The following is an 18,408-nucleotide window of genomic DNA, read 5'->3' as shown; positions in this document are numbered from 1 at the left end:
TTTGTTTGTTTTTATTTATTTGTGTATTTATTTATTTATTTATTTATTTTGAGGCAGGGTTTCTCTGTATTGTTTTGGAACCTGTCCTGGAACTAGCTCTAATGATTAGGAATGAGGTTCTTTTGGCTCATAGTTGAGGAAGCAGGAAGTTTATTGATTTGACATTATTGTTTTGGACCTGTGATGAGACAGCCTATGATGATGACTGTATAGGGTAGAGTAAGACCCTTTCTGGAAGAAATAAAATGACAGGTAGAAAGAGGAAGACCCAGATCTACACAGTCTTCCAAAAGATCATGGCCCAAATGACCTGACATCCTTCTGCTAATCTGTACTTTCCATGGCCTCCATCATCTTCCCATAGTGTCAATCAGTGGAGAACATTCAAAGGGCAACTTGGCTCTTTCTGAGTCTTTCTTATTGGTCTATGAGAAAACAGCTCATTTTATTATCTTGGGTTATCATTCAGGCTTGCTGAAGAGGTCAAGGAAAATACTCTATAAATTGAATTCCCTGCAAGGCTTTATGAAAGACTATCAGATAGGATGGGATCTTGTTCTGGAAGAGCTCCAAGAGGTAGCTGAGAGGAACCTCACTGTACAGATCTCCCAGAGGCCAGCAGTGCACAGCTGTTTGCAGTGTGCTGTCCTTGGGCTTTACAAAGGAGGTCCAAGGACAGACAGAAGTAAAGGTAAGGAAGACGGGCAACTGAGAAGTACAATGAAGTCTGTAAACACATATGAGCACCTATAGAAAGGAACATCTAGAAGGACAAGATGCCTTTGCAGAAGAGATTTTTTTTTTTTTTTTTTTTGAGACAAGGTCTCACTATATTTCCCTAGATGATCTAGAGCTTTCTCTGTATCTACCAGGTTGGCCTCGAACCGTGCATGTCTCTTATGTGTTGAGATTAAAAGTATGTACCACAATGCCTATCTCACTTTAATCTTTCTTTTCTTGTTTGAGACAGGGTTTCTCTGTGTAGCCCTGGCTATCCTGGAATTTGCTCTGTAGAACAGGCTGGCCCTATACTCACACAAATCTGCCTGCTTCTATCTCCTGAGTGCTGGGATTAAAGATTAAGGGTCTTCTCAACCCTAAAAGGAAGACACACAGAGTTGCCCCATTCAGTGCCATTTATGGACACCCCTATAATGCTTCATCATCTATACCTAGATGCACAAGATTAGAATTATGACAAGAGAAAGAAACTAAAGAAGACTTGTTTTAGTTAAGGTGTTTATTGTTGTGATAAAATACTATGACATAAAGCAATTTGAAGAGAAAGAGTTTATTTACTTCACAGTTCTATATAACATTTCATCATCAAAAGCAATGAGAACAGGAACTCAAGCAGGGTAGGAACCTGGAGGCAGGAGCTGAAGCAGAGGCCACAGAGGGGTGCTTCTTACTTGCTTGCTCCCTATGGTTTGTTCAGCCTGCCTTCTTATAGAACTCAGGACCACCAGCCCAGGGATGGCACTATGCCCGACAGCCAGATCTTATGGAAGCATTTTCTCAATTGAGGTCCCCTCCTTTCAGACAAATCTAGTTTGTGTCAAGTTGACTAAGGCTAGCCAGCACAAGACAGATAACACTGTCATACTGGGAGGTTAAGCATTGATCTTGCAGGTGGGTTGTCAGAGCATGGCTGAGGAGCAGTAGTTGGCATTCCCCCAAGGAAGTAAATACCTGCAGAAGACAGGGCCATTAGGTTAGAAGCAGTCAAATTTTACCTTAAGAGAGCAAGGAGGGTTTGTTAGAGTCTAAGAAAGAATTGATATTATTATGAAGATCATTTGAGTTGCAAATGAGACAAATACCATTCAAATTGGCTTCCCAGGAGTAGTAACAAAGGGTGTTTGCCTCAGGAATTAGATCCTCTAGAAGCACTCTTACTACTCAATACAAGGCACATTTTACCTGCCCAGCCACTAAGCTTTCCTGGCTATTCTCACACCCCATTAAATATGTATATTTTTATACAATGAATTCTTTAATTACATACTGCAGTTTTGTGTTGGATTTGTTAACTTTTCTTATGCCCTGATAAAAATACTCAGCAATAAGCTTGTCAAGGAAGGAAGGATTTGTTTTGGCTCACAGTTCCAGGGCATACAGTCATGACAGGAAGATGGCTGCAGGAGCTGGAGGCAATTGGCTACATTGTCCCTGAAGTCAGGAAGCAGAGGGAGACAATGCTAAGTGCTCAGTTCACTTTCTCCTTGATGAGCCAGGTCTACAGTTCAATCAGTGATGACACCCATACTTAGAGTGAATCTTCCCACACTCCAAGTAGTCCACCACACTTCAATTAGTTCAGTGTAGAAATTCCTTCATTGACATGTCCAGGGGTTGTCAATTTTCTAGATCCTGACTAGTTGACAGTCAGTGTGGGCCATTACAGAAACATTAGAGCTGAAAACCAGTTTGATTGCGTTACTAAACACTGTGAGGTTTTTACCCTTTAGAGGCAGAAGGTTTCTGGTGTGGACAGTAGCAAATATCTCACTGTCTTCGCCTCACTCTTGGACTTGTTAATGATATCACTTTGTTTTGTGTGACAGATTTGGTTCTTCCAACGTGCTTACCCATTACCCTGAGTTGTCCTTGAAGCAACCCTGATGTACAGAATGGGTGATCTCATGTCACTCTGAGAGACTGAGAGATGTGGGAGCTGAGTTCAGACAAAGATCATAACTCGTCAGATGCAGAGTTGAAGCAGCAAGGTGAAGAGTCTGCCATCTTTACCTGGGCAGATGGTTCAGTGGTTAGAAGACAGGCTCAGAATCAAATGCTTGGGTTTGATTCCAAATTCACCACACACTAATTGTGTACTCATCCATGTTACTTGATTCGCTTTTGTACCAATTCCTTCATCCTTAAAATAGACTTTAGCCTAAATTATGTCTTCCCTGAACACATTTCAAGCCCTAAGCCCCAGTGCCTGTAAATGTGACCTCTTTTGGAAGTGAGGTCTGTGCAGATATAACTGCATTAAAAGGAACCTAGTACAGTGATTTATGTCCTTAGAAGAGGGACTTGGGCATAGTCAAACAGGAGACTGTCATGTGACTAACACAGGCAATGATTACACTGAGCAGATTTTTAGGCAAGGAAAGAACAGCAAAGATGGCCAGTGACCACAAAAGGCTAGCAAGAGAAAAGGAAGTCTTTGGAGGCAGCATGGGGGCAGTTTCTTATCTGACTTTGGGTCTTTCAAGCTGTAGCAAAATAGGCTCTGCTGTTCCAAGCACCCAGCTTGTGATTACTAATTTTGGCATCCCCAGGAACCTAGCAACATTCATCATGCTTGCTGTCCTTGGTAGAACATCTTATTGTTCAGAACTTTTGCTTTACCTCATGAGAGGGTGATATACCCTTGCCCTGATGGTGGCAAGCCTGCCCATTTTACTTGGTTTGGCCAATGTAATGCTGGTAGAAGTGAAATTTGCCATTTCCAGGAAGAGGGTGGTTTTGCTCTTACCACTTCCCCCCACCTCCCACCCCCATTCACAAATCTTCAAACTCCTTCAGCTTGAGTACAAAAACAAAGACAGCTGGGAACCAAGTTGAGGTCAATCTACAATAAGCATGAGTTTGAGCCAAACCCAGATCTCTGTTGGGACAAGGCACTGACATCGAGGATGTTTGTTGGAGAAGCAGAACATAACCTTATACAACCAGCACTTTACGGAAAGTTGTGTGACCCTGATAGCATGATGCTTAGAAAACCTTGTGTTGCAGGATATTTGATCACACTGTGAAACTCTGAGACTGTGTTGTTAAATTTAGCCTTGCATTAGGGGGCAGAGCCAGTGACTATTTGACAGGAATAAGCCATAGACAGGATGGAGCAGCCAGGAATATGGATAGAGAGACACACAGGAATAGGGAGGAACCTAGAGATTTACAGTCTTTTTGGTTTGGGATGAGTGGAGAGAAACTTGTCTTGCTGAGTCTCCAACCAAAAAGGAAGGTTAGCTCGCTGCTTCTTGGCTTCTCTGATCTAGCAGGTTTTCACCCCAACACCTGACTCCTAAGTCTTTATTGATAAGTAGAACAATAGGGTTTTGATTAAAAGCTACATTTGGTGGCAGCAGGCAGGCCCAGTGCCAATGGAACCGGAAATCCTGACAGGCTGAAGTTTGAGCAGCTGAGTGCTGACTTTGGGGCCACAGGGCACAGAATTAGAATACCAGTAGATTTAGGTGCACTAGCTAAGGTGACTGCTAGTATTAACTATGCCCTGGATTGTCATCCAAGTTCAGTGTATTTTAATTACTACATTGTGATGACACATTAGATAAAATGTTGGATGCAGAGTAGAGTTGCAGGATTAGGAGACATTCCTGGGACGTTCCTGGAGCACATACTCTCCAAAGGGTGGACCTTTGAAGGTCACACCCACTCTTGGTTCTGTATTCATCATCTACTTCTGTCCTCTGCCATGAGCTGAGTGACCCTACCAAGCCTTCTCTGCCATGATGGTCGATTGTCTGGAAACTGTGAGCCCAGACAAATCTTTCTTCCCTTAAGATGCATTCTGTCAGTCATTGTCATTACAGCAACATGAAGGCAATTAGTATGTCCTGTCAGTTGCAGCCTGCGGTCTCCAGTGACATGAGCCAATGCTTCACCTCTGTTCTAATTGCTTTGAGTCATGCTTCTGTTACTTGAATCTTGAGGCCTGGGCTGGATTTTAATGCCCTGCCACCAGCTCTCAGCACAGTGAAATACATAAGAAATGAGAATTGGCTGGGAATACAGGATATGACTACTTGATGGTGGTCTAGAAACTGAATGAAAGCTTTGGCCTTGCTGATGGCCATCATCATGCAGGAGTTTCCTGGCATGTCACCAGCTGGGGCAGGGGGCGACAAAATTCAAAATTAGAAATATGGTTTCTACTAAATGGATATTGCCCATACAACATCACAATGTAAAAAGTTAGTGTTTTAGGAAGCAGAGATATGGTTCAGTTGTCAAGAGCAATGGCTGCCCTTGCAGGGGACCAGGGTTCGCTTCTCAGGACCCACATAACAGCTTGCTACCATCGGTAACTCTAGTTCCACAGTGGGTTGAACACCTTTTTCTGGCCTCCTCAGGCACTGCATGAGGCAAAGCCCCATACACATGCAATAAAAATAAATTTTTTAAAAAATGTTTCTAATTTAAATCTTCGTTAGCTAAGAACTATATTTATATATATATCTTTTCCTCTATTAATAATTGAGTTTTGTAAATATAATCATATGGTGTTACTCTTTTCTGTCTGTACTGTATCACCAAAGCCTGGGAGAATGTCTGGCCCATAGTAGGTTCTCAATAAAATAGAGGCAACAAATCTCTCAGCTGCCCCTGTGCTTACCCCATTTCCTATAGGATGTAGAAACCCTACAGCTTCCTGATGAAAATGTTCTATCAATATTTTTAACCAAGTATCTAATGACAATGGATAAAAAGCAGTCAGAAGACAAATAAAACCTCAGCTGTTACACTATTCATTGCAAGAATAGAGTGAAGGGCTTCAGTATCACAAAGACTCGAGATTCGCAGAGGCTGCTTAGACTCGTTTTCACTCTTGTCCTGTGGGACAATCTGTCAGATGCTTCAGCCGGCGATTCACGCTCAGTGTGTCCCAGACAAAAATCTGACCTTGTCCTTTTACTCCCACAATCCTTGAGTTCTGTGCCATTTCTTCTATTCTTTTCATTCAGTACATCATTTCTTGGGGGCTTTCTCTGGGCTAGATACCAAGCCTAGACCGTGGGCTCAGGAAGTACATGAACTCCTCACCCTCATGGTTCTTGTGTACAGATGATTCTGCTACAGGAGCCATTGTGGTTTTTGTCAACAGTGCCCGTTGGAGTTGTCACTATGGTGTTCCTCCTCACTGACCTTAACTTCCACAGGGAAACGTGGGAAGAACCTGGCCCACAGGGAAGGTGGGCAATACCTCCAGGTATTGTTTTATTCCACACATCCCTATGGATAAGTGAAAGAAGCACCTCTCAAAGACTGTTTTGAAGAACAGAAAAGAATATAAAGAACGAAAATATATATGGAAATTCTGGTGGAGGGGACAGGAACAGAGGTCACATATTTGAGGCAATGACAGAAACAGAGACCTAAGGAATGGGGCAGATGGTTTGGTTTGGTTTTGATTTCACTGTTGGAATGGAAACTCAGTCTTGTCCATGGGAGGCAAGCACTCATGCTGTTGTCCTGGGGCAGACTGTGTGGTACAGGAGAGCATCAGAACATCCACAGGAAGAATAGGCCACGGTCCTAGGACAGAGAGCCCTTGGTTGGTGATGGTGCCCAGGCTGCTGGCAGGAGACTAGCTAGTGAGGAAGCGGTGACCATGTCCACAAACAGCAGGCAGGCATACCAAGGAACCTGGTGTCCATTCCACTCTCTCATTAGCTACCAGAAGTTTCCAGTGGCGAGTGATAACTGTTCATAGCCAGCACCCACCTTCAGCTACTTGATCGGTTTAGAAATCTATATCCCTCTTTCTTCTTCTAGGTGTTCAGCAAGATTGCCTGTTTATTTTAATGTTCTTTATAATTGTCTACCTTTTTTTGCCAATGTCTCACACCTTTCTCATTTAAACTTTTCGATGATGTCTTTCTGCACTAGTTGCTCCTCTTTGACTAACATCTAATATTTAATCTAAGGTCTCCTGCCTGGAAATACTGATATGTATCCTATGCCATGATTACAGCAGACCATCACTCCTGATTTCATTTTTTAATATTATTTAAATTTTAAAAGATGTTATACATATGGGTGTATACATACATACTTTTTGTCTGTATGTGTATCTGTGCACCACATGCATGTCTGGTGCCTGTGGGGGCCAGACAAGGGTTTAGGACCCTCTGGAACTGAAGTAACATGGTTGTGAGACACCATGTGGGTGCTAGGAATGGAACCCTGATCCTCTGCAAGAGCATCCAGTGCTCTAACTGCTGAGCTGTCTCTCCAGCCACACTTACTCCTTCTTGCTGACCACCAAATCCTGAATGTGTCTCGTTCAAGTCCCTACCTTGCGTGGCATTCTGTGGAGACTCCTTCATTTCTCTGGAGTACCATTCTCCATTTGCTCATTTCAGTCCATCCATGAAGACCCATTTCAGTGATTCTAAGAAAGTTTCCTTAGTTCCAAGCTCTGTGTTGCTGTAGTACTCTGGTATGTCTATCTTCTAGAGCACTGGTCAAGCTGGGATTTCAATCCTCCAGCTACAGAGCTGATTCCTTTACTCTTGGAAGCTCCTGATAACAGAGACAGAAACTTCTGCAAGAGCTCAACAGATGCCCAAGAATTGCTATACTTGGGGAAGGCATATTTCCCACCCAGACCTCTGCAAAGGAGAAGGACCTGAATGCATCTTGGGATTGCCATCTTTGAAGAGAGCATCAAGCAGCCACAATACTTCAAATGCCAACATCTGAGCCTTTAGCTGCCTGTTTGGAATCCAAGCAAGGAGGAGATGCTGTCCTTCTATGCTGGCATCTCCGGAACTCATCATGTTAAATCAGCCTGTAAGAACTGGGAAAGGACTAGATAATTTGTAACCAGTCACAAAGCCACTTGTCCAGTCAAGCTAATGGCAAGGTTTGCTTAACAGTCCACATCTGGGTGGACAGATGCTAACATCACACAGACTTATATAGCAGACTACTACCATATTAACAGAAAATGAAGCAACGCCTAGGGAGATGACTCAGTTGGTAAAGGTCTTGTTCTGTAAGCATCAGGACCTGAGTTTGGCCCCCGGCATCTATGTAAAAAAAATATCCAGGTGTGATGCTGCTCACCTATAAACCTGATACTCAGAAGCTGGAAGTAGGCAGGTCCCTGAGGCTTGCTGGTCAATCAGTGTAGCTGAATCGGTGTACCCCAGGTTCTGTGAGAGATTCTGTCTTTAAAAATAAGGTAGAGCCAGGTGGTGGTGATGCAAACCTTTAATCCCAGCACTTGGGAGGCAGAGGCAGGCAGATCTCTGTGAGTTCAAGGTGAGCTTGGTATACAGAGTGAGTTCCAGAACAGCCAGGACTGTTTCACAGAAAAACCTTGTCTTGAAAAACAAAAAAACAAAAACAAAAGAAAAGAAAAGGTGGAGAGCAATTAAGACATATACCTGAGCTCTGATCTCAACACATATGCACATATTCATGCTTGGCTCCCACCCGGACACACACACTGTGACCACTCCTACGATCGGAACCAGGAAGGCCCATGTGGAAAAGTGAGAAGTCTCAACAGAGAGCAGCAGTGACACTGGGCATAGTAGTCTGTATCCTCCAATTCTCTGTTTTCATAGCCTTCATGCAACACCATCTAGAGCTCAGAGTAAATGCTTATTGACACGTGATGACTGCTTAGATTATAACAGTCAATATTTCCTCAGTAGAAGTCTGAGTGAAATGATAAAAGTGACAATGTGCTATTTCCATCCCACTGGTTTAATGTCATGAGACAAGAGAGAGAAGGCAGAGGGTCACATGGTCTGAAAAACCATAGCTCCCTGTTTAGAAAAGGAGAGGCTGGTGCCTGGATGGAGAAAGTGATTGGCTGGTGGCCATCCAGCTTCCTGGCAGTGAAATGAAGAACCTGTGTGTCAGAATCCCCAGAACCAGGTGAACTGGCTGAGGACACAGAGATGAAGTGCGAGCCAGGCAAATGAGAAGCAGCCTGTGAGTAGTATCCAGAAGGACAGACAGGATCTGACAGATTTTGACAGAGGATGGTCCAAAGCAGAGGGGCAGAATAGAACAAAGGGAGGCAATTCCAGAACCAGTCTCTGGGTGTGACTAGCCAGATGAGCTAACGCAGGAGCTCGTCTTTCCAAGTTTCCCATCTTTCCAAAATAGACCTTTATTCTAACCATCATTCCCTGCCACCTGGATTTGTTTTTGTCATAACTGGCCCTTTCAGTACATTCATCACCTTCTAGCCCACGTGGTCTTATCAAAGTATAGATTAGATCACACACCATTGCCTGATTAAAATGCCCACTTATTTAGATAAATAGCATATCTTAATTTTTCCTTCATTGCCTATAATTCTAACTGTATTTCTAACTCTGGGCTCATCTTCTACAGGCTGCTTTTTGTGGTAAAAATGGAATGTTAAACAGTAAACAATGGAATAAGGCATAGTTGCATGCATCAGTGGTGATGAAATCTGTAACATAAGGCTGGGTGAAATAGGGGTGGCTCTTGGGACCTCAGCATTTGGGAGGCTGAGGCAGGAAAAGCAAGAAGATTGCATGCTTGAGGCCAGACATAATGAGACCCTGTCACAAGAACCAGAATAGAACAGGAACAAACCAAACCTCAATTTCAAACACTGAACTGCAGGAGAAAAACACTCAAGATGTGTAACTCATAAGGAAATCCGAATGTCACATCATGGAGAAATGCTTACACAAAGTATGGACCTTTCTTCTTCTGCCAATCAGAAGACATAATGACAGCAGGAAAGGGGATAATGTGAAAGTCAGAGGACACAATCAAAAAGATGACAGAAGAAATGAAAGAGACCTGTGATGAAGAGAAGGGCTGTGGAATCTAGCGTGATGTGCTCACTGCACTCACAAATCCACAGTGGCTGTGGTCACCTACAATGGGCCTGCCCAAGGAGACAGTAGACACTCAGTCACAGTTACAGGAAGGGCTCATGGACCCTCACCCCTCTCTGGATATCCAATGGCATTTGATGGCTGTTTATTGTCTTCCATTATGATATAGCCTCTAGTGAAGTATTTCCAACAGGCAGCCCTGGTTAAATTCAGTAAGTCAAAAGACAGACACCAAAATGATATGAGTAGTGTTCACGTGCTTTCCTCCCTCCTTCTTGGAGGACCTGCACTGTGCTCCACAGACTGTGAGTGCACACACTCGACCTACTTTGCAGTGTTGGAAGGAAAGATTGGAAAAGAGGAAAGAGTAAATGAAGCATATGCAATAACTGATTTGGCTAGCCCTCCCAAACCACACACAGCTAAGGAAACCGAGGCTCAAAATGTCTGTATGTCAGGTACCATACAGCACAACATGGCTAAGTCTAAGAAAAGGTCTGAGCAGGAGTGAGTAGCAGGAGGAACACTTCCCAGGGAACTCAAGCTCCAAGTGCGGGTCACTTGGAAGTGAACTACTATTTATTTTAATGGGTATATAACAATGAAAAATGTGTGAGGCTTCACACGATGGTCTGGTATATGTAAAATATACTGTGTAATGTGAAGATCAAGTCCTGGACGTTTGTCTCCTCAAACAAACATGATCATTTCCTTACAGCCAAAGGCATTCTGAAATCTTCTAGTTCTTTGAATTGCAGGGGCATTATCACGATGCAGAGTGGTCCTTCTGTGCCCTGCCACTTGAAAACTCCCCACTTCTATTTTACTGTAACTTAGTATGCCTGCAACCACTGTCCCATCTCTGCCCCATCTCTTAGGATATACGGGTACTTGTTCTTTGGACATAAACCAGAATGCTCCTATGAGCTCATGTGTGTGTGGCTGGGATCTCAGAAGCCTTTTCGGATACAGGGACCGTTTGCTGTTGGCCCTTCTGAGGACTGGAACACCGGCACCATCATAATACCCAACCAAATGATGCCCCTGGAAGAACAGCAATGTGGAGACAGCTCCCTGCTTACCCTTCCTCTTCCTGGGTTTAATTGAGCTCACAAAGGCAAGCCCGAGGCTTCTGAAGCATCCCTGCGGCAGTCACAAAGGCAGGGAGACTCCAGGCTATGGCCACAAAGCAGCCTCCACTCTCCCCCATTGTGCCCAGCAGCTACAACAGTCTCAGAGCCGGCAGGAGTCTTACATATCTCATACGTGCTGCAAAGTGGAGGAACAATGGAACAAATTATGAACAAGCTCAGAGCGGAGCTGTGGAATTCTTCCCTTTGTGAGCCTCCCTCGCTGTCTGCTGGGACTACTGGCCCGAGGGGGGACGCGGGAGGGGGGGAGACACTCAACAGTAGAAGGCCAGCCTGGGTCCCCTACCTCATACCCTGGTGGCAGTATTAAATACTTACAAAAGGACCAGGGCAGAATCGAAGAGAAAGCCCTCAAAATGTGTGCACCGAAGTTGTTATTCACAGTAAAATAAGAACAAAGATGTGCTGGGTGGCCATGTTCCCCACCTTTCCTGTGGTCTTGCTCCTCAGGAGTTTGAGTTCACCATCAGAAGGGCGGGCTTCCTGAGCTTTGTTGGACTAGGATCATGTTTTCCCCGGATAACGAGAAGAAAGCATCCTTTAGGCAAACAGCTTGGGAACATACCATTAATCATTTTAGTGTTCCAGGTGCAAATTCTTAAGTTGAGGGTGACCCTTTCTTTTTAGTCAATAGCTGTTTTGGCAAGGTCTTAATTGTAAAGATTTCTCTTTCACTTAAAAGGCACTAAGGAAGTCACACCTCTGCTGATGTCCTGAGTAGATCTAAGAAGCTTTTATTTGATAATGGGTCATCCAGAAACAACACTCACCTCAGATTTGGGAAGTCTCCACAGAGCTTGGGAAAGTAAAGGGGCAAAAACAATCCAAATTTAAGTTGTCAGACATCTGGAAAGGGCTCCTTCAATGGAACAGGAGAGTTAAAACAAGTGACACATCCATCTTCAGATTAGCCACAGACACAGTAATGTGACAGCCGCCTCTTTCTTCCTGAGTATCAGAAGAAGTACTGTGGGGTTGGGGCAATTAGGACAATTCCTTTCCTGGTAAGACTTTGAATATTTATTAGCCTTTTAAAGAATGGTTCATATAGGTGCCACAGGAAACAGGTGCACCTCTGTAGGTGGAGCCTGTGTGGTAGGGATGGAGATGAAACAGTTCATTGTCCCTTTGTAGTAAACTGTGAAATTTCTTAAACCTACAGCTTGATTGCATGCTGAGCCCCAACAGGCCTTCCTAGGTCAGTGTTTGATAACGAAAAGAATGCTAAGACTTGTCCTGGGCAAAGTCAAAAGTCAGGGGATAATGAGCCAGTTAACAGCAGAAGCTGGGATTACAAAATTCAGCCATGAAGAAGGCATGGTCACTACAGAGAAGCTTCATGGAACAGGGAGGCAGGACCTATGGGGAACTATGACTGATACATTCGGAAGAAAAAGGAAGTGTGGGCAGTGTAAGAGATGCAGAGATTGTGGCCATGTGGTATGTAAAAACAAGCAAACATCTCTGGTGTCCTCAGTACAATCCAGGCTTCAGAATCCCCAACTGGGGTGCTAGGTAGACATTATTGATGGTTTGGAGTTAGGGTGCAAAATACTACACTGCTACACTTTTTTTCCATATGAAGGGTCTCTTTATTGGGGTGGAGGGAGAAAGGGAGTGTAGAGTGGCCCTGTGGAGAGAGAGATACAGAGGTGCAAGGAGACAGAGACAGACACAGAGGAACAAAGACACACACACACACACACACACACACACACAGAGGCAGGGAGGGGGGTAAAATGCTACATTTGGTCCTTCTATGAAGAAGTGACATGCACAGACACCAGGTGGAGAGGAAGCACGAGGCATGTGGTGTGAGTGAAGACTTGCTTTTGAGAATAACAGAGCCTGGTAGGACGGTGGCCGTCAGTCTCATACTAAAGGATCATACCAGGCATGGACGGGGATGAAATTAGAAGTTATTGCCTCTGTTTCTGACAAATGCTTGTGTGTTTTAAGCTAAATGAGCCAAACTGTAAGCCACTAGGCAAACCATTTATACCAAATGCTATTCACCCCAGGGTGCTATTAGTTGAAATGGGGTATCACTATTTTGCCAAAGGAGTATTATGCCCCGACAGAATTTCCTTTGCAATATCCTTGAACAAAAGCCTGGTAAATAGACCTTTCTTTGGAGAATAATTCAGCAACTTTGCAACAGCTCCTACTTTGCCATCTGCCCCACCTCCTCTTCTAGAAACTCAGAGAGGGCAAGTTTTGATGACAGAGTGTGCAATGTCCTGTTGTTAGTTGCCCAGAGCTTTAGTCACTGTCCACACCTCCCACAGGTTGAGGTTGCATCCAGTGTGGATGGTTTGATACTTGGACACACACTTGAGGACTTGCTCTTTACCTTCCAGATGCATACCTCTTCCTCCCCAACACTCAGTTAAGACAGAACACTCCCCTGGCCAGGGAGATACACCTAGACCATAGGTGTTAAATAAAGCCAGAGACAAGTCTAAACTGTGTACATCTTCCAGGACCGGGAATGTGGCTCAGTGATTCAGGGAGGGAGGGAGAGAGGGGGGAGGGAGAGAAAGAGGGAGGGAGGAGAGGAGGGAGGAAGGAGGAAGGAGGAAGGAAATGAGGGAGGGAGGGCATGGGTGAGGGAGGAGATGAGGGAGGGAGGGAGGGAGGGAGGGAGGGAGGGAAGGAGAGAGGAAAGAGAGGAAGAAAAGGAGGGAGGAGATGAGGGAGGGAGGAGCCGGGAGGGAGGAGAGGAGGGGAGAGAAGAAGGAGGAACATTTTTTAGAAACACAGCCGCTCTCCTTCATCCCCAAACTTCCTTCACCATTACAGTCTTGTTTTGGTTTCTACCCATTCTTCAGTAGAGCCACACAAGAAACAGACTCCCAAGGCAAAGAATCCACACGCCAGGCACACACGTATCTTGGAGACATCAAAAGTGCCAGGCACCACTCCCCCCTCCCCCGCATTCCAAAGGAGATTATTAACTGTCCCCAGAGAAGGGGGCCCGCTGAAAAGGAAGAGACCCAGTTTATATGCTAATCCCACAAAGGCAAGTCCTTTTCTCACCAGAGCAACTGGAGTAAGAGGGCTGAGCAACAGCTCCTAAGTTGTCACAGGGTAAACAAGGTTTCCACCCCAAGCTCTGGGTAAGGATTTTATTTTAGGAAGGCAAAGATGGCTATTTTATACTTTAGCTTGAAATGGTGAGGTGTGCAATCTTTCCTTTCTCCTTTGCTCCCAAATGGAGGAGGCTTTCTTACCAAGTTTTGTTTCCCCACAAGGGAAGGAAAAATCATGGCCCTTGGCTCTGTCCCGCAGGTCCCTCAGGCTTTTGTGTTTGTAGGAGACCCTGGTGCTCCCTGGTGAACTACACTGGACAGGATTAGCCCACTAGTCACAGCCTTCAAGGAATAATATCTAACACCTTGTTCCCTTCCTCAGTTCAAAAGCCACTGCCACCAGGGTACACTGGTGGTTTAAAAAAGACTATAATTCATATGCAAACTAGAGGAGGGTTTTCATGATTTCATAATAAAATGTTGAAACGCTTTGATCTGGAGTTGTAAGGAGCTGTGAAACAGTGCCTCGGAAACAGACAGATATTTGTGTAAGCATCCTTTATGTATTGCCAGTGCGGAATAATAACATATCAAAGCCCCAACTTACCTCATCTGCCTGGTACAGCCAAGGCATAAATAAAGAGGAACAATGGAATCACTATTACTCACTCTCGGAGAGCCAGCGACATCACTGTATCCTTTATAATTGCTGGCAAGAAGATTAATGTTTTGTTAAATATCAGAGCAAGGTCACAAGGGGGCTCGCAGGCTTGTCTAAACACCCAGTCTTTAAGCTCCTTCCTTCTCACTTGCTTTATTTTGGAAATGAACTTGTAGCATTTCATCTAATGATGGTGATTTTGCCTGTGAAAGATGGGGCTGCCATCACCCTCTAGCTCTGAACACACTCACATAGCGCTCTGGCGCACACTCACAAACACATACTCACATGCATGTACATACCATAAAGTGCATACACCCTCCACACTCACATATACCACACACACACACACACACACACACACACACACACACAGAGAGAGAGAGAGAGAGAGAGAGAGAGAGAGATCTTCTCTAAATAGTGTTTCAGAAACAGGCTTGGTTTGACTACAGCATATGGACAGTGTTGTTATGAGGCAACCTTGCTCTTTGAACCAACATGGATAATTTATTGCCTGTCACTATGGCCCAAAGCAAGGGGTGTATGCTTAAGAGAAAGACTTTATTGGGGTTCAAGGGGCTCTTTCCCCTCCCTCCTGAAGACCACCATCATTCCCTGTGCTTCTGTTATGTTTAGCCTGTATGTCTGTCCATACAGATGTTTCCAACAGCAAACAGTTCATGACCCAGAAAGAACAAAATATTTTGGCTTGCCCTGGTTTTCAACACCTGTTTAAACCAAAGGCCCTTCGAATCTCTACACAGGTCAGAAGCCCAGCCAACAACTGGAGAGGGTTACAAAGCTGGAACAACAGTCTTCCAGGGTGGTGACAATCCCAATACTCCAAGCCAAGGTCAAGGGCCCTTACTGCCTCAGTTCCCAGGTGTGGAAAAGAAGGTAGATAGCAAGCATAGGAAGCTCTTGTCACTTTCTCATGAAGAACCTTATATTCATCTGCCTTTGTCACACTAGGGGTTGACCTCCACAGTCTATGTCCGCCTCCCATTGATTGCTCAGTATTTTTCCAGGCAGTGTGGTATCTGTGTCAAAGCAGCAGCCTGTGTAGCCCTGGGATTTGGCCATTGTCATCTGAGCAGCTGCAGCAAGCTTGGCAAGTTCTTCAGGGTTGACAGAAGGATCCTTGGGACATGGGTGCTCTTTACATTTTTCCAGTAGGAACAGTGCCAGCACTTAGAGAGCTTGGGATCCACAAGAAGGTCTTACCGGACATGATGAAGTCACAGCAGGTAGTGAAGGAGGCCAAGTCTCCTTTCACACCTGGCAGAACTGAAAGAGGACCACTAGAGATTACAAAGGGACACTGTGCCTTTCAAGGGATTACTGTCTCTCTTCTCTACTCCTTGCCTGGGAAAGGGGGTTTTAAGTTGCCTCTCTAATTTTAATGTGACCTGCTTATTTGTTGTTGTTTTTTCTCCTTGAAGCTTGAGGAGGATTTAAGAAGACAGCTTGGTATGAGGTGGGTGTAAGAGGCAATTAGATGTGAAAGGAGGGGACGTGCCTCAGCTTCACTGATCTCAGGCAGCAGGAGCATTGAGCCACAGTTACCGCATGCCCTCTTGCCTCTGTGTGAATTGAGAAGAGGGTGCTTCATCCAACACAGGAGACTATGCTTCCTGTGTCTGTAGGCCCTCAACGAGATGCTGAATCAGTCATAGGATGGGCAGATAATGGGCTGGCAGAGCAGGGAGTAGGAGGATGCATAGAAAGTTGTAAAGTTCAAACACAAAGTAGTCTATAAAAGTAGCCATCCTGCTGTGCCATGACCTGTACTGCAGACCTGGCCCACTACCTGTTTTTGTAAATTAGTTTTCATTGCAACCCAGCTAGAACCATCTCTTTATGTTTTAGTCTGCTTCCATGAATTACATTAGTATTACTCAGGACGTGGAACCTATTAGTTCTATGTTTCTTCTTTTCCTCCTCCTCCTGTGTAGCTTTGGCTATTCTGGAACTCCTCCTCAAGACCAGGCTGGCCTCAGACTCACAGAGATCCTCCTGACTCTGCCTCCCGAGTACTGGGATTAAAGTCATGCATGTGTCACCACTGCCCTGTATCTGTTTCTTAATAGAAATAAGTGTACTAGCTCCTGAGTTTGAAACTTCTGCATTTGGGTGTCAATGGCAGTGTGACATGAGCTGGAGACGAAGCCTGGGAACTTTGTTTCCAAGACCCACACTCTCAGGTACAGTGGGCTTTTAAAAATTTATATTAATTATTTTTTGTGTCACACTTGTCACCGTATGGAGCTCAGAGGACAGCTTGTTTGAAGGCATAGTTGACATGGAGTGCCTTTATCCACTGGGCCAACTTCAGGATAAGCCAGTGGGAAGATGGGTTTGCATTTATCCAGGAGAGATTTGAGCAGGGTGGGGACAGGGAGATTCTCAGGGCTGTAAGCTGTGCCACAAAACCAATAGTTACTAGGGTTTCATAAGTGGGTTAAGACAAACCTACTGTAATGGGGTTTCTTGTTAGAGTCCCATAACACAGTAGATTCAGAGTCAATGAACTATTTTAGCAGTGGCTATTTTAACATTCTTTTTTTTTTTTAAGTATTGTCTGTTTTGGCCGCCTTTCTAGCAAATGTTCATTAGGTTGGAAATACACAGACACACAGACACACACACAGTTTTATTTTATGTGCATTGGTGTGAAGGTGTCAGATCCCCTGGAACTGGAGTTACAGACCGTTATGAACTGTCATACAGGTGCAGGGAATTGAACCCAGGTCTTCTGGAAGAACAGCCAGTGCTCTTAATCACCAAGCCATCTCTTTAGTCCCAAGGTTGGGATTCTTAACTCTCACCTGGAAAAGGCTTCAACCAGACTCTGGAGCAGGTGATTTCTTTCTTTTCCCTGTCTCCTAATTATCCTCAATTTTCTATTTTGCCTCTTATGTGAAGGTTTCCTTCTTTCTTTGTTACCGTTTTCGTTTTGAGACACATTTTCTCTGCATAGTTCTGGCTGTCCTGGAGCTTGCCATGTAGACCAGGTTGGCCTTAAACTCACTGAAATCCTCCTGTTTCTGCCTCCTGAGTCCCTATATTAAAAGCACATGCCACCAAACCCAGGTGTTGACTTAACAAGCATTTCCCAGTGCACGGGTATTTTTTTGATTACTGTTGTTGTTTTATGTATATTTATTGTGTTCTGTGAATGTGTGGTGATGCACAAGTGAAGATCAGAGACACCCAACAAAAGCTGGTTCTTTCTTTCCTCAGTGTGGGTTCCAGACACTGGGCAGCGAACATTTCTTTACCCATTGACCCATCTAGGTGGCCCTGGTTTGTTTTTTATAGCAATTTGCTGTGGGATGAGTATGATTTATTCTTCCAACAGCCATTTTCAAATTTTAATTTTGAGATTATAATCTAATTACATTTCTTCTTTCCCTGTCCTCCCTCCAAAATATCCTATATACCCTCCCCACTTTCTTCCAAATTCATGGTCTCTTTTCCTACTACTAATTCTGATTGTATGCATATATGTATTTCACATATAATGTGTTCAGTTCATACAATGTTATTTGTGTGTATATTTTCAGGGATGACCATTTGACATTGGTGCGCTCTTGCCTGGGGATGACCACCTCTCCAGCTCTCAACTTTCCTTGGTTGCCCCTAATTCTTTTGTAGGGTTAAGGCTTGGTGGTCTTTTCCCCCATCCACTTTGGCATGCCCATTGGTGTCATCTTTTTTTTTAGCTCACATTTGAGCAATCCTGTGAGACTTTATGACTGTGGCTTCTGACATTACTAGAAGATACAGTCTCATAGCAAACTCCCTAATCCTGTTGCTCTTCACAATCTTTCCATTCCTTTTCCAAAATGTTTCCTGGCCCTTAGGTATTAGAGTTTGTAGATGTATCCACTAGGTCTGGGCTCCACAACTCTGCATTTTGATTGTTTTTGATCTTCTGTAGTAGTATTCACTAATAGTCATTTCTCACA

Source organism: Phodopus roborovskii, unplaced genomic scaffold, assembly GCF_943737965.1.
Source record: "Phodopus roborovskii unplaced genomic scaffold, PHOROB, whole genome shotgun sequence".
Classification (NCBI taxonomy): domain Eukaryota; kingdom Metazoa; phylum Chordata; class Mammalia; order Rodentia; family Cricetidae; genus Phodopus; species Phodopus roborovskii.
Note: the sequence above shows the minus strand (reverse complement) of the source record.